General features: G+C 38.8%; 1 protein-coding gene and 1 non-coding gene across 2 annotated transcripts in view; both read right to left on the bottom strand.

Annotated features, from left to right (window-relative positions):
• PLXDC2 (plexin domain containing 2) overlaps positions 1–17,073 on the bottom strand; it is a 395,504-nt gene that overhangs the window by 115,052 nt on the left and 263,379 nt on the right. The window lies entirely within an intron of this gene.
• Positions 369–502, bottom strand: LOC112319644 (small nucleolar RNA SNORA1). Its single transcript, XR_002976346.1, has one exon. It is a non-coding gene; the product is annotated as a small nucleolar RNA SNORA1 (small nucleolar RNA).

The following is a 17,073-nucleotide window of genomic DNA, read 5'->3' as shown; positions in this document are numbered from 1 at the left end:
TAAATAATCAAGTTTATTCAGAGTCACCTCTTCCTAGAGTTGACTCAGGAGAGGGTTTATTAGAATACATGTTCTTGCAGCACAGTTACTACATAGAATTACTCGTATTCTATGCTCACTGAGACCATTTGGGTAGTATTTTCCAAATTATGCAAATTATCTCACAAATTAGATCCTAATTCAAATGTTAAAGATTCTACTTCCTATACTCCTACTGGGAAAAAATTTGACTGACTATATTTATTTTGATCAAAATATGGACAAAGCATTTTTCCTTGACTTTGGAAGTTTCTGCAAGTACTATTTAGATTCTGAAATTATTATTATTATTATTATTATTATTATTTAATTTTTTATTTTTTAGCAGAAAATGTTACAAGTCTCTGTCACCACTGCAATAAACTTACTGTGATGGAAGAAAAACCTGTGTCTCAATGTAGCCACATCATAGATTCTGAAATTATTACATACATGTTCAAATACACACATTCAGATATGGACATTTTGTGATGTTCAACCAATTTTGATTTGTTTATATATGTGACTGTATTTTCATGTTTTAAAAATACAAGTTAAAAATTCATATTACATGTATAGAATATGTGCTTATGCACGCATGAATAAGAAAGCAGTGAGCACCCACACATCAGGTTACCTACAAACCAGACTAAAATATATATATCTATGTACATAGATTTACTTAGATATATACATTTGATAGCATAAATTTGACCTTTAACATGCACTGTTCCCTTCCTGAGAACTAATCATTATTATAAATTTTTGTTTAACATTTCTTTTATCTTCTTTATAGTTTTTATGCTTTATATTTGCATCCCTGAGTAATTAGCTTTGCAAACAGTTAGACATCAAAGTAATTGACTTGTATGGTAAGAATTTTTCTGAAAGTCTTTATTTTTGTGTAAATCCACATTCCTGAGAGACTCATCCCTGTTTTGCAAGTAAAGCAGCTATGTTTCACTCGTTTTTCACCGCTGTATCATAGTCCACCATAGGAACAAACCACAGTTAGTTTAACCATTAGACTCTTGAGAACATTCATATCAAACATTGGTATTGTCTCAATTTTTTTTGCTATCATTAAACAGTTCTACATGTGAGCCTTATCTGTCCAAGATGTTTTAATGTATAAATCCAGAAGCTATATGGCTAGCTCATAGGGCATGCACATGTGAACTTGCACAGAAAAACGGGAAATTGTTTTTCTAAGTAGTTACATCTGTACCTTTGGCTTCATATCCCTACCAAAATTTGATATCGTCACAGGTTTTTTTTTAATAAATCCTCACCTGAGAATATGTATGTTTATTTTTGAGACAGAAGAAGGGAGAGAGAGACACACACACATCGATGTGAGAGAGAAACATTGATTAGTTCCTCCGGTGGGTGACCCAGCCTAGGAATGTGCCCCGACCAGGGATGAAACCGCAACCCTTTGGTGCATCAGATGATGCTCCCACCCACTGAGCCACCTGGCCAGGGCGATATCAGCACACTTTTAAATGAACTTTTGCTAATCTGGTTGTTGTAAAATTATATTGCATTGTGGCACTTTTTTACATTACTCAATTAAAATTATTCAGTTACTTTGATTAATGACATTACTCACTTGTAAGGTTGAATAATAATGACATTCAATATTTTTCTCAGAAGCTTATTTGCCATTAAAGTTTCCTTTCCTGTGAAGTGACCGAAAATTCCTTGCCTTTTTCTGATTGTTTTTTAGGACTCATTTTCTAGCTTCAAACAAAATCTGATTACTATTTATGGTTTGTGCTTTTTGTGTATTCTTTAAGTGCTTCTTTGTCTGATGCTCCAGCGATATTCTTCCATACCCTGATGTTACCCATGTTCTCTAAATCTTTTATAAGCTTACCGAACACATTTTTTCTTCTACCTAGTATTATTTTTATAGGGTATAAAAATGGGTCAATTGGTGCTTTTTTTCTTAGAACAATAACCCAATAAAATTTTTGGAAAATGTCGTCCTTTCCTCACTGACCTGCAATATCAACTTCACCATAAGTTTAATTTTCATAAATCTCTATGACTCTTCTTATAGTCTCTGTTTTGATGCACTGGTCAGTTTGCATATTTCTGTGTGGATGTTACAATGTCTTATTCCTGTGTGTTCGTATCTGGTAAATCAAAAGACCATCATCTATCTGTCTTTTTAAGGAACGGTTACTACCCCAGCCGTCTGCTCTTCCACATGTACTTTGGGATTAATTTGTCAATACACACACACATACGCGCAAAATAAAATCATCATGTTAGACTTTGAAATTGCACTGAAATTATGTCAATTTGGGAGGAAACTCCTTTTGATTTTGGGTCTCTCCACCCATGAAAATGGTAAATAACTTCATTCATTTAGGTATTCTTGGATATCTTTCACATTTAAAAGTAATTTTCTCAAAAACATCTTTTACATCATTTTTAGATTAACTCCAATTTAGGTAGTCTTTTTCTTGAAGCACTTATTATTAAAATCTTTATTTTCAATTATATTTCCCTACAGTTTGTGGGGGCGTTCAGAAATGCAATAGTCTTTGTACATTGATTCTATACTCAGCAATCTTGTTCAACTCCCAAACTAATTCTAACAACCTGCCTGTACATTTTTTTTTGGGGGGGGGCTTTGTATTTTGACAATCACATCATTTGAAAATGATGAGAATATTTTTCTAACCATTATGCCTTTTATTTATTATTTACTAATTATATACTGTGTATTGTTTTAATGAAGAATAATAAACTTTTAAAAATATATATCTAAGTGATAAATTAAAATCTGTAGAATATGAAAGAAATACAATTCAGAATCTAATCAAAACAACTACCATAAAGATATTTTATTAAGCTAAAAAAATTACAAAATACTGGAATGTCACTGCTGAAGTATACCAATTTTGATTATTTCTCTTACCTGTTTCTCCTTCTAGGAAATTCATACACATTTTACAGGGAAATGGGTAAATTTCTCTCAAGTCATCAATCCACAGATACCTGAACCTTATTTCTCTTGATATTTCATTAGAGATGTTATTTGGCTATATCCTTTGCAACATCTTATTATCCAACCAATACAAAGCAGTAGGAAATGTTATTTTCAAAAATCGCTCATTACTTCTGCGTTTATTGTGCCTTTGACCAGAACAATACATACTGGGAACCGGAGAAAGGGGTGCGTAGCAGACAAAGGGTAAGCAGGAAAACCGCAACTCTGGGATAGCCTCAGAGAGCGAATGAAGAACGCCCGCCCCCCTCTTAGGTTAACTGCTGCAATGGTAGAAAAAGACCTTCCCAGAGCAGCTGCAACATTTTATTACCTCACAGGGAAAATAAGGGATTCTTTCATTTACTTTTTCAACGCCTTTACGTTTATATATGTCAAAAAGCTCAGGGGGTAAAGCTGTCATCTTTTTAGGTTGAAAAGAGGCCCTTTTCCAAGGGGACTGCAGGAAGGCATGACAGCTATATTGTAACTGCGAACCTGCTTTCCTCAGAGGATAGCTTGTGTGGAAGGGCAGCAAGACCCATACTGCACATAGAGTTTTGTGGAGCTGATTCAGACTAATTAGAACTGAAGGGGCAATTTTAAAAAAAACTTATTTCACTTTATATCTACGAAGGCAGAGAATGAAAAGGTTGAGCATGCTGGGAGGAATTCTTTCCCTGGACAGTAACCTGCAGGCCCTGCTTGGTGCCTCACTGGGGCAGTCCAGGGGCTCCAGGTGGAGCTTGGCCGCAGGGACGGAACCTGGCTGCAACAGTGCACATGCTCTATATGCCCAGAGCTCAATAAAACCCGGGTACTCAACCAGACATCAGTGCTAAAGTAATACCCCTTTAAACAAAACTAATAATGTTTGAACCTTCCCACAAATTTGAGATATAGGAGGCATGGGTGAGAGACAAAATTAAGAGTTCTTTGTTCAACATTTCCTTTTTTGTACATTGCCAGTGTCAGAAACCCTATCGGGTACTTAACGACCCCTCACTCTCTCCTTCCTGTTTAAACCATCTCTCGGGGGGAAAAATAATTGGTGGATGTTATGTACTACGGTGCGAATGGTATAATATATAATGTCTACCATGTTATCCCCTCCCAGGACTATTTACTTGTTGCTGAGGAAGATGACTGTCCTTAGGCTGAAGGAATGGTTCTCTGCGGTCAGTACGAACCAGAGGCTGAAATCACGCAGGTGAGCGTCTATTCACAGTGCATCTTGGGTAGAGGGTCAGTGCAAGTTTCCCACTAACCCCTATCATTCTGCAAAAAGTTCATGAGGCTCTCTGGAGCCCCTCGGGTGGCTGTAACCGCCCTGAGCTGGCTCTGCAAGGCTGCAGCTTTCTGAAGACTCCACCACAACACAATCACACTGCAAACACGGCTTATGTGTGTCGGAGTGACATGGGGCCCCTGGTATATGGCTGCTGCCCAATGACTTTATAATGTACAAAACATACAGAACCATGAGTGCATCGGAATCTAGCCATTACAGCGACACTGATATTTGAGAAAAAAAGTGGCAAACATATTGCATTGTGGATTTATCTCCTTATCAAATAAGCTTTTGAGGATAGGTGGGTTAATTTACTCATTTTTGTATATGCTGATTGCCTTGGGACGGTGCCTGGCACATAAGTACTTCAGTGGGTTTCAAGAATGAGGCTTGCTGAACTTCAAATGCTGCAGCAGAGATATAAAGCCTTCCCTGGTCTGGCCACTGCCTGGTTTTTCAACGTCGTCTCCCACCTCTCCTCCACGTGCATCCTGGGCTTCAGCTCCACTCAGCTCTCTGCAGGTCCATGTGGTTTATGAATTTTGCACATGCTACTTTTCTGCCTGAAACATGCTGTCCTCCTTCTGGGCCCTGAAAAATCCTATTCATCTTTCAAGCTTAAGTTGAAACCTCTCTTCTTTTGTGAAGGCTTCTTTTATCCACTCCAACCCCGAAGATCTGATTACACCCTTTGGTGTCTATTCCTATGCTCATCCAGACTTCTATTATAGATCTTAGCACACTGAGTTACAATTGTTTATTTTCACATCTATCCCCTGGCCTGTTTCTACCTCTTATCACCAGTGAGAGACTCCAGGACAGCAACTGTGACTTTTTCACGTTTGTGTCCTAATACTATCTGACCATCATTCATGTACTCTTCCAATTTGCAAGCAATTACTGAGTGCTAGGTACACGTTTCAGGGATTGCACTAGGCACCAAGGTTGCGGGGGGGGGGGTGGGGGGGACATTCTCTGGGCTTCACAGAGAATGGCACGTGACAAGGCTGGAGAGCAACCCTCAGGGGTCAGACCATGGGGGACCATGGCAGCACCGGCAAAGGCTTGGGGATCTTTTTTTTCAAAGACAAGCAGAATGCGTTGAAGTGCTGAAGCAGAGACTTAATATGATCAGATTAGGAGACTGTTTATTTCCAGAGTAGGAGAATGAAGAATGGGTACACAGCAAAATTCAGCTGGGTCTATTTCTGCCCCAACCCCTTAAACTGGGTTCACAGGTAGTTTCTTTCCTTTTCTTTTCTTTTTTTTTTTTAAAGATTTCATTTATTTTTTAGAGAAAGGGGAAGGAAAGGAGAAAGAGAAGGAGAGAAACATCAATGTGTGGTTGCTTCTCACATGCCCCCCCTGGGGACCTGGCCTGCAACCCAGGCATGTGCCCTGACTGGGAATGGAACCAATGACCCTTTGCTTTGCAGGCCCGTGCTCAATCCACTGAACTACACCAGCCAGGGCGGTAGTTTCTGTTTTACCTATTTTTTTATACAGTTGATATATTTAAAGTTGTTAAAGTTTGTTCAGGCAGAGTATAGACAATGAATAAGGAAGAATCATACTTGAAATAGGGTGAACAGTTCTCTGTCTATTTCAATAATCCATGGAAAGTTGGAATGGGCTCAGAACTAGGAGTGGGATAGACAGAAGCAGACACGTCAAAAGGTTTTTCAGAAGTAGCATCAATGCCCAGATGGTTCATTAATATAAGGTGTGATGCTGAGGAAGGAGTCAAATGGAGGATGATAGTGCCATTTACTAAAATGAAGCAACTTGTGGAGAAAAAGCTAAATCTAGGTTTATAGACTAGTTTCAGAGTAAAAGTCTGTAAACAATTTAATCCAATTTCTGTCACTCATATGCAACTTCAGGTATAAAAGGGGTCATATGCTGGTTTTCTGTCATTGCAGCTTCCCTGTTGAGTTAGTTGCATTTGCATTAAACCCTTGGGAGCCATGGGGATCTGGCAGTAATCGTATTCCTTCCATGGATAAGCAGCATTTCAAGACCTGCAAACGGGAGGGATTACCTGCTAACTTCACCATAAAACTGGATTTATGTCTCTGCCCCAGATAAGGTGAGGATACATGAACACGCATAGATGAGCTACTCTTGGAGGAACTAAAAAAATTACTTCAAGGGTCACGTATTCCATTTTGATGTGTCGTCTTCTGAGGTCTAAACCTTAAGTAGAGCCTTTACATTTAGCATGTACTTCCCTGCTGACAATGCATTTGTCCGTAATATCAGAAGTTCACAAATACTATAAAAGGAGAGATAGCAAATACGTTCCACAAGACAGATTTTCTTTCCAACTCTGACACAGACCTCTCTTTGGATTAAAATAAGGGAGTTTAAGTGTTGACATAAAGTTAAATACACACAAAGCAATAAAAATATTATACTTCAAAATCTCTCAAACACAACTGTAGAAATGTTATAAAAATAATCTGACAGAAGTCTTTTCTGAAGGATCCCAACGTAGTCCAGAAAACAAATATGAGAGCCTACAAGAGAAGAAGAAAGTCACCCAAGATCTCCACTGAGTATTCTCTCACTGAAGGAGAGGCTCATGGGGAGGGAAAGCATGGCGTTGAGATGCAGAGGAGGATTTCTTTTTCAGGAAAAGAGCAATAAAAACTACACGATGAGGAAAGGAGCAATTTAAAACCCAAAGTGAGGCTAGGCACAGAGTGAATACAAAAAGGAAATTAGAAACTTTTCATTTTCATAAGTGAACCACTTAATATCTCCATTTTGTTCAGTAACTGAAAGACTCAGTGAGAGACTGAAATAAAATTCAAGTGATAATCACATTAGGAAATGTGAACTTTCTGGATATCAAATGTTTCCAAAAATAATTGTCCTCTGGGAAAATTAATTTTGTTATAAGAAAGGAGAATGTTTCTGATTCAAAGTTTATCACCTCCCCCCAAAATGTGGTCATTCATCCCCTTTTTGGTTTGTTTTAATTGTGGAAAGAACATTTCTTTGAACCACTGAATGATCAGGGGTATGTTGTTTAATCTCCATGTATGTGTAAATTTTCCAGGTTCCTTTACTATTAATTTTCTGGTTTCATACCATTGTGGTCAGAGAAGATGTTTGATATGATCTCAGTCTTCTAAAATTTGTTAAGACTTGTTTTGTGGCCTAACACGTAACCATTCCTGAAGAGTGTTCCATATGGGCTTGAGGAGAATCTGTATTCTGGGATTGTTGGATGAAATATTATGCATATGTCTGTTAGCTTCATTTGGTCTATTCAAGTTGTTATTCAAGTCCCCTATTCCTGTATTGATTTTCTGTCTGGATGTTGTATCCATTATTGAAAGTGGAATATTGAAGTCTTCTGCTATGATTACTTCCTGTCTACTTCTCCCCTCAGTTTGTCTTTGATTTAGATATTCATGGGCGCATATGAATTGATTCTTTTATCCTTATATAATATTCTTTGTCTCTTGTGACAGGCTATACTTACATCACGAGTCTACTCTGCCTGACACAAGTACAGCCGCCCTGTCCTCCTTTGGTGACCGTTTGCATTAGAGGATCTTCCACTCCTGCAGTTTGAGCCCATGTGTGTCCTTAAAGTGAGTTTCTTACAGACCGCAGATAGTGCAATCTTGCTTTTGTTTTGTTTTATTTTATTTTTTATCCACTCAGCACTAAGTCTTCTGATTAGGGAGGGACGTTAACCCATCTACATTTAAAGTAATTATTGAGAGGGAAGGACTTACTGCTGTGATTTTGTTGGTTGTTTTCTGTATTGTAGCTCCTTTATTTCTATTTTCCTCTCTTTTTGTCTCCCTTTGTATTTCATTGTTTTTTTTGTAATGACAAACTTTGATTCCCCTTTTTCGTTTATGTATCTTCTATAGGTATTTTCTTTGTGGTGACTATTGGCTTACATCTTGAGTTTTAACAGTCAGTTTTAGCCAATAAGACCAATATTTGGTCATTCCTAACTGGTTTTAAAGTGAAGTATGCATGTCTTTCCTGCAATGACCGCAGAGTGATTCTTTACTATGTTTACTGACAAAACAAACATTTCACATTGACATTTTTGACTTAGCGTTTGAACTGAACTAAACCAAATATGAGCTTATAAATGTGTATATTTTACTTGGAGAACATCTATGGTTCAAGTGAAATATTTTCTCTGGATCCCAACACAATTGTTTTCAAAAATTAAAACAAAAAAAATGTACTTATCTTTCAAATTTTTAAAACATAACATTACTTTCTAGTGTAGGTAAAATAAATCATTTTTAAGTAAATAGAGTAATGGATTTATTTTAAAATGGCATAAGGACTTTATCATTAAGGTTAAAATAAATAAGCTTATGTGAAAGTATTAGAAAATGACCGAAAGCATTTTAAGGCATTTTATAACTTTTTCCATCATGCATAATAACTTCAGTTTCCCAGTCTGTCACCCACACTAAACTGGGCATTCCTGTAGGGCAGGGAATGCACTGTCATTGTAACTCGCTCTGCCTGCTGCTCTGTGTAGCACATAACAAGCCCTCCACAAATGTTGGCTGATTTCTACTGTGGAACTAAGCAGGAGAGTAATAAAACCACATTGTAGTTTAATTTGGTAGAATTACACTCCCTGGTGATAGAGTGACAGGAGACGAGGAGCCCAGGGAGGAGCCAGAGGTGACTGGAATAATCCAGGAGTGAGGTGACATGGAGTCTAACTGTCTGCAGTGAGAGTGGAAGGGAGGGGGTGGGTCAGACTGAGTCTGTTGGGTGGGGGAGAAAGGAGTACAACTAATCAAAAAGGGGGGAAAAAAGACAACCTTAAAAATGTAGATGCTGCAAAACTGGAAAGACTGACGGAACAAGAACCAAGATTTGGGAGGGGAGATGAGCTGGGAAAGATGACATCACACAGGTCTGAAGAGGTGGGGTGGACACTACAAATGCTGCCACTGAGGCTGTTGGCAAAACATGTCTGACGGGGCCGTTTCCTGTTACTGCTTAGGATGAAGAGCACAGGAGAAAGAACTAAGTTTTGATGGCAGGTAACAATAAACCAGATCTAAGTGGCACGGCCTGTCACCACCCTCCGGGACTCAACACTAATTTATCTACCCAGTTTTCTCCCTAGGGTGGGCAAGGGCAGGTCCTCTACGCTTCATTGTTTTCAGTTCCTTTCTGTATGCTCTCATTTCTATCTCCCTTTCCTGGGGAGCCTTTCTTTTGCATAAAACACATCTATCAAAATTGCACCTCCTTCTCCAGCTTTCTCTTCAACACTTTTTCCTGAGCAAGCTCCATCCCTATCGGGCAGATGTTACCTTCCTTTGAACTTTCATGTCATTTTTCAACTTTCCCATGGCAGCATACAGAATATATCTTGTTTCTTTTGCCAGACATATTAATCTCCCTTCAAAGGGAAAAGGATAAGAATCAGCATTTACTACATCCCTATGAATGCTTAGAAAATAAGACTGTGCTTTCCATATTTCATTTATTCCTCCATTTATAAATCCAAAAGTAGACTCAGACCAAATGTTGTTTTGGCGGCTGGGCTGGACACAGCACCAAGAAGATGGACAGTGTCCTGCCTTCCTGGGGGTTACTTTCCATGATTTGGAATTACATTGACTAGTTAAGGTTCTCTCCAATTCTAAAAATTTATTACTCTAAGGATTACTTCATAATTATAGTAGTATTTTAAAAGTACAGTGAAATATTTTCCACTGAAAAGATTTTATAATTATTTCCCATTTGAAAGAAGATACCAGAAAGGCTACTTTCCAATAGAAAATTACTGATTACAATCATTAAGAAGAGAAACCTATAGACAAGAAGATATGTTCTCAGACAAAATCATCTTACTGATCTAATTCTGTAGAGCTAAGCTTACAAACACTGGAGCAGAACGTCCTAGAAGAAGAAAGACTCTGGAATAATGAGTTTTTAATGTGTTCAGTGTTATCACTAGAAATATAATTTATCAGTCTCAGAGAGAAGCTGCTATTTTACTCAAGGGATAACAATATCTAATATGGTTGCATTGCCAATTTGTATGGAAAAATTTAAAACCACTACATGACAGTAATCCCCATTGGTGGCAGCAATATGGTAACTTATACCGGTAAAAATGATGCATTATAAAAAATGACAACATATTGTCATTGAGACAATGCTCAAAACTCAATAGCTATTGCTAAATGCATCCTGGAAACCGAAGGACACAAATACATCATAATATTAATTGGTGTATCCAGAAATTTGGGGAAATGTGATATTCTATTTCACGAAGAAAAAAATTCTATTGCTAACTAAATTTTTTCATTGCTTATTTTATACATAAACACACACAAGAAAAACTCAATCCATGTTACTTTCTCTTGGTTGCATTAAAAAAATCTTTAAAAACCCTCAGCCTTTTAAAATAAATCCACTTGTGATCTGAACTTTTCATCTATCATAAACTTAATATCCATTAAATGGCTCAAAAAAAGCTTCTGGAAATCTATTGTACAACACAGGGCCTTATAGTTTAAATACTATCTTTTACATTTAACATTGTGTTAGGAGGGCAGACCTATGTTACGTGCTCTCACCACAAAAGAAAAACCAATCAATCAATGGGGTGAAAGATAACTTTGGGAGATGATGGGTTTATTTATAGCTTTGATTACAGTGATGGTTTCAGAGGTAAATACTTATCTCCAAACTCATCGAGTTGTACACATTAACTATCTACAGACTTTTGTATGCCAATAATATCTCAATAAAGTTATTTAAAAATAAAAATAAATAAATAAAAATTAGAATAAGTCCTATACTTGAAAGTTTCTAAAAGTAAAAAGATCAGAAGATCAGGGCTAAATGACATAAGTCCTATACTGGAAAGGTTCTACAAAGTAAAAAAATTAGAAGATTAGTGATAAATTATAATTTTGAAAGATAACATATGACATAAACTCTATAAAAAAAGGCAATGAGGAGACATTCTCCAATTTTAATATGGACAATAGCCTATACTCATCCTTTCCAAATACTGATGAAGGTTTTTTTGGCCATTATATTTTACCTGACTTACCATGAACTGATTTTTCTCCTAAACTGCTACTAACATCTTTTTCCTCTCTTTCACATAGTACATATTCAATACCCATCTTGAACAGAGCATTGGAGAGAGGATGGTAGAAACATAGGACTGCTGTTGTATCTGTTCATCATGCCTTGATTTTTTTCCTGATGCTTTACTAGTGCAGCTTAGAGTAACATTTCCTAAACATTGTAGGAAGCCCTACAGTTTTGAATCTAATGTTCATTTCCAAGAGGGAAATTTGATATGTGCCAATCCCTACACTTATTTGAGCAACGACCTCATATTTTTTAAGTTGCTGGCCTTTTCTCAGCCCCTCAGGTACAATATGAGAAACACCACAGCAGGGTGACAAAAGCAGGGCAGAAAGGTCCCAGACAGTCACTGCCAAGGCTGACCTGAAATACTGACCTATTGTCCACTTGACGTTTATTGGTAATGAGGTATAACTCGCCCATTCTGAGAAAAATGGACCAAAGCATCTTGTTTAACAATCAACTTTTGTCCTAAAAATGTTTGTCTATTCTCTGAATTTATGCCCTCACCCTGATTATGAGACAAGATTCTGAATTAATTTCTTTGAGCAAACACCTGAAGCAAATGGAAGGTGATTTTTTTCAGTGAATTTCTTTCTTTTCTTTACTTTAGTTTTATTGTTGACATTATACAGGTGCCCCCATTCCCCTACCTTTGCCCACTTCATCCCCACCCTGACCCCCCTTCCCTCTGGCCATCACCTCACTGTTGTCTGTGTTCATGGGTTATGCATAATGTCCTTTGGCTATTCCCTTCACCTTCTTTCATCCAGTCTCCCTTCCCCCTGCCCTCTGATAGCTGTCAGTGAAATTCTAAGGATGTAGTGAAAATTTATTTCAAATATTTCAAAAGTCTGAGAAAGATATATTGGCAGAGAGTAGGAACCCAAGAAGTCTGACAGGGAGAATTGCAAATTATTTAACTTGTACCTGGAACTGTTTATGAAGGCTAGGATAAAGATTGATTTTAAAGAATTTTCCTGCTTCTGTATATATTAACTTGTAACATTGTTTTCCTTTAGATAAATATACATATCCCTACATCTAAGAGGTAAATATCTTGAAATAATTTTTATTCTGATGTTAGGAATCCAAATCAAAAAGCCAAAATACTTTAAACTCAGTACACGCTACTCAAAATGCCATAAACTGAATAACCCCCTTTTTTTGCATGGTTGTCTGCTCATCAGGAAGATTTTGAAAGTCACCTTTGCATAATAAGTCTCCGGAGCCATTTAAGGGCCTTGCCTGTGACTGTGAACGAAGTCCACTGCACATCACTGTTCTCAACAGTGTTTCACAAAGGTTGATTTCACCTTATACTTGATTCAAATGGAAAGCAAAACAGGATTTTAGATACCACCTGTTAGACACCTATTCCTCATTTTATGGTTTTGCCCAAGCTATTTCCTTCCCAATTTTCCATCAATCCATATACCTTCCCTCAGAAATCTCAAAATTAATCTCTTCCAGAACATCATCATTCATTATATTGAAACTTTGAGTAGTATTTATGGAGGCACTAGGTATATAATGGGAAACAATGCAGCCACAGTTTATAACCTGGTAAATTTTTTTATTAGGGAAAAAGATACTTAAATAACAAGAAACATTAAGGTAGGAGGTCTGTCCGGGAAAATTCCAGCCATTGTTAAAGTAATGAGAACGGTCTGTGTGACATCCATGTAACCTGGCAGACAAGGATGTGGACTGGAATGTGCATGCATGAACAATGATGACTTCACTGTACTCATTAGTAGGGGGAGTAGACACTGCTGAGTGAGTATGTGCACTGTGTGGCCATTGCATTCAAAATAACTGAGTGAGTACAGCAATGAATCTGCATCACATTTTAGGTTAAGCTTGAACATTCCTCCGCAGAAAGTATTCGGATGATTCAGAAGGCTGCAGTTATGGGTAACTTCAACACAATGCACCCACTCACGCATCATGTGTCATGTGGATTTTTTTTTGTAAAATATCAAATCATGCAGGTGACTCAGCCCCTCTATAGCCCAGATTTGGCACCCTGCAACTTCTGGCTTTTCCCCAAACTAAAATCACCTTTGATGGAAGAGATTTCAGACCATTGACGAGATTCAGGAAAATATGGTGGGGCAGCTGATGGTGATTCCAACAAAGGATTTTGCAGAGTGTTTTGAGTGGTGGAAGAGATACTGGGAGAACTGTGTGAGGTCCCAAAGTTCCCACTTTGGAGGGGACTGAGGCATCATTGTCCTATGTACAATGTTTCTTGTATCTTGTATCTCCTTCAGTAAATATCTCTATTTTTCATATTACATGGCCAGATACCTTCTGGACAGACCTTGTATACTAAGGTATAGTGATAAATGCTATGCTATAAAGAAAATACACAGTATACAGTATACAGTGTACAGTTTATATTATATAGTTATGAGGTATATAGCATATAGCACATATATAGTATATAGTGTATAGCATATAGTGCACATATACATAGTATATAGTTTATAGCATATAGTACATGGAATATAGTAAACAGCATATAACACACAGCATACAGTATATATTATTTACCAAAGGCCAGCTAGGTGAGTGCTCTGAAAGGCCAAGAGTTGAAGGATGCTTAGGAATTAAGGATGGCTTGTTGGGGAAGAGTTCCAGACAGAGGAGTCAGGCGATGACAGTGAGATGGTAAGGAGCATGATTCCTCTCAGAAACTATAGGGAGATCAGCATTGCTGGGAATGCCAATGTGAAGCTTCTACCTTGTCTTTCCACCTCTATCCAACCACAACCGCTCCTTCCCCCCTGCACAATCCACCTCCATGTTGCCAGCAAGTGGCTTGGTGAAGCAGGGCAGGGAGGAACAATAGTTCCTAAGGAGAACTGTGAAGGATTTGACAGTGCAAATTCTTGCACTATGACCACCGGTAGGGAGGCCCTCGTGATGCCAGTATGTCAGCCAGTTACCTTTCCAAGCTCGCTCCAGGTACCAGGGACTCCATCGCAATGCTTAGGCTCCTCCATGGCCTTCTGTGGTTATTAGAATAGAGTCCAAAGTCAAGGCTGGGACCAGCCTATGTGGTATGGCCCCTGACATGGGTCATTCACAAGGTCATCTAGTAAGGTGTCACCTTGTCTTCTGACTCACATTGGCAGAAAACCAACAAGTTTCAAGACAGCAATTACCCTCCTAAAATCAACCTATGAGTTGAGTGATTGACATTGCCAGATGTCAGGCTTGTATGTAAGTGGAGTCCCCAATGGACAGATGAATTTTGCAAACAATAAAATTGGAAGAAGTTCCCACTGGCACAGAAGTGAATCATTGTATTTCTGAACATTTCTAAGTCCTTAAAGGCAGGAAGTATGCTTTAATTAGTCTGTGTCCCTGCTGTTGAGTATATTGTCTAATTCAAAATAAGCACTCAATAAATGTTAGTGGAATTAATGAATATTTTAAAGTACTCAAGACCAACACTACATTTTAAGTAATCATATTTTTCTAGGGTTTAAGTTATTGATTGTGTAATTTAATAGCTTAATTTTTAAATGAGCAAATCAAACTGTGGAGATTAAGTAAATGATGCTTAGGTCATATTCCTTAACAGCAGGCAGGGATGCCTCTGAAAGCTGTAATCTCAATGGGCATGGTGCTGTTCCTGAGAATGTTCTTAATCCTGACTGGTGAGAGCCCAGCTACAGTGAGAGCAGACCAACTGGACGGATAAAGGAGGGGCCATTGGGAGATACGGCTGTTCCACTTTGCCAGTCACTATACACATTCATGTTCCTTATTTCCTGACTTTCTCAGGGATGCCATAAAGAGAAAGGGGGGATAAAGATTGCAGTCATGTCTTTATTCATGAGAATCTACTTGGTGAGTTATCACAGACTGGCTTTCCCCTGCCACTCAGCACCATTCCAGTGCCCCTCACCCTTCCCTGCCAGCTGCTTGGAAAGCATATGAACTAAATTGCACAAAGCATTCTGAAGTTAAGAAGAGCAAATATTTGATTTTTAATATGTCATTGCTCCCTACCATTAATGTGGGTATTCACGTGTAACCTAATATTCATTTGAGGTTGATAGTGTTGAGACTACTTGTGAATTGTTTCACCTAAGATGCAGAATAGATTTTCCTATGGAAATGACATTATATATACCTGTGGTTATGTCTGCAGGCCAGCCCAAAAGCAAGAAATTGATTTATGTGGCACAAATATTTACTGTGTGTAACATTTCTGGAACAGAATGAAGTAGAACAGTGTGGAAACAAAGGCTGTTTTGCCATATACCAGTGAAAGTGTGCTAGAGGCCAAAGTGGAACATTAAGGATCACCTTATTCCCCAAAGGTCTGGTGGTTGGAGTGCCACCCAGAGCCCAGAATCATCAGGACCTGGAAGCCCTTATGACAGTGAGAAGGTGGGCAAGATTGCAGAAAGTAAGAGAGGCGACTTCTGAAAATGCATTCCCTTCTTTTTCCAGTTTCATTGTGCTTCCTTCCTCCAGTTTTTGCTTAATGCCTGCCTGTGGTGACCCTATTTATTTACCTCCGTGAGCCTCAGTTTCCTTCTGTGCTTATGAAGACAGAACTAGATTGCTGGTTTGCAGTAAAGATTAGAGATAGCACGCCTGAAGCCTGTGACAGGAAAGCCAGCACCCAGTTGGCATTCTGTGAATGGCGGCTATCCCCACTGTTACCAGCGGACGATCACTGCTACCCACCACCGATACTGCTTTCACTATCACTAGCTGAATCAATGGGCTGACCCTGGGGGACACAGCTTTATTTCGTTTCCTACTACAGCCTTCAAACACTCTATTGGGTCTCTTCCCTTACTCTTGATGACATCTCAGGAACATGCCACATCACCTCAGGCATTAATGAGTAGTGGTATTTTTTAGGAATTAGAATACAGAGATAAAGAGATGAAGATTTCTGCCTTACCTGGTTCAAAGACAGTTTAAAGGTAATCCCCACTCGTATGGGCTTAGACCGAACCTAGTGCTCAAGGACCTGGAGCGGGTGGTGGTCTGTGCTTTTACTCCACTCCTTTCTAGCTGCTTGACTCCTTTACAGTCAACAGGGGAAATGACATGAAAGGAAAGGCCTTTTCAAAATCAGCTAGTTCTCCTTGGACCTCTCTTTCTTGGGTGTTAGACAAACACATAGATATCAAAATGCACGAGGTGAATTCATGGATTTTTCAGATACTACCACCCTTTCCCTGGGGCTCTCTAACACTGCCCTTCTGACTTGAGTGATGTGTTCTCAGGGCGACACCACTGTCCTTGACCCATGTCCCCGCATTTAACCCTCCGGAGTCAGCACACAGACGTTTTCTGCTGGATTCACCTTGTCCCAGCTGCTGATGGTGCTGACAGGAAACTCAGGCTGGGCTATCTTTCCCAGCATCCATCAAACAACGGGAGCAACGTGCGCTGTCGCCACACATCACTTCTGCCCTTTGCCCTTGCTCTCACTGCAAGCTACTTGACAGCCTCCCCTTCGGACTTCTTCAGGGAATGTCTGGGGGGGGGGGGAGAAAGATGGCATGGCTTTCATTCTCAGCAATTCCCGCTAAAGACCTTTCTGTTTAATGAATTACTGCCTTTCTCATAAATCTCTTGCATAGTTTGGCTTCCTCCAAAG

Source organism: Desmodus rotundus, chromosome 4, assembly GCF_022682495.2.
Source record: "Desmodus rotundus isolate HL8 chromosome 4, HLdesRot8A.1, whole genome shotgun sequence".
NCBI classification, from domain to species: Eukaryota; Metazoa; Chordata; class Mammalia; order Chiroptera; family Phyllostomidae; genus Desmodus; species Desmodus rotundus.
The sequence above is the reverse complement of the archived record's forward strand: the minus strand, read 5'-3'. Positions and strand labels throughout refer to the sequence as shown.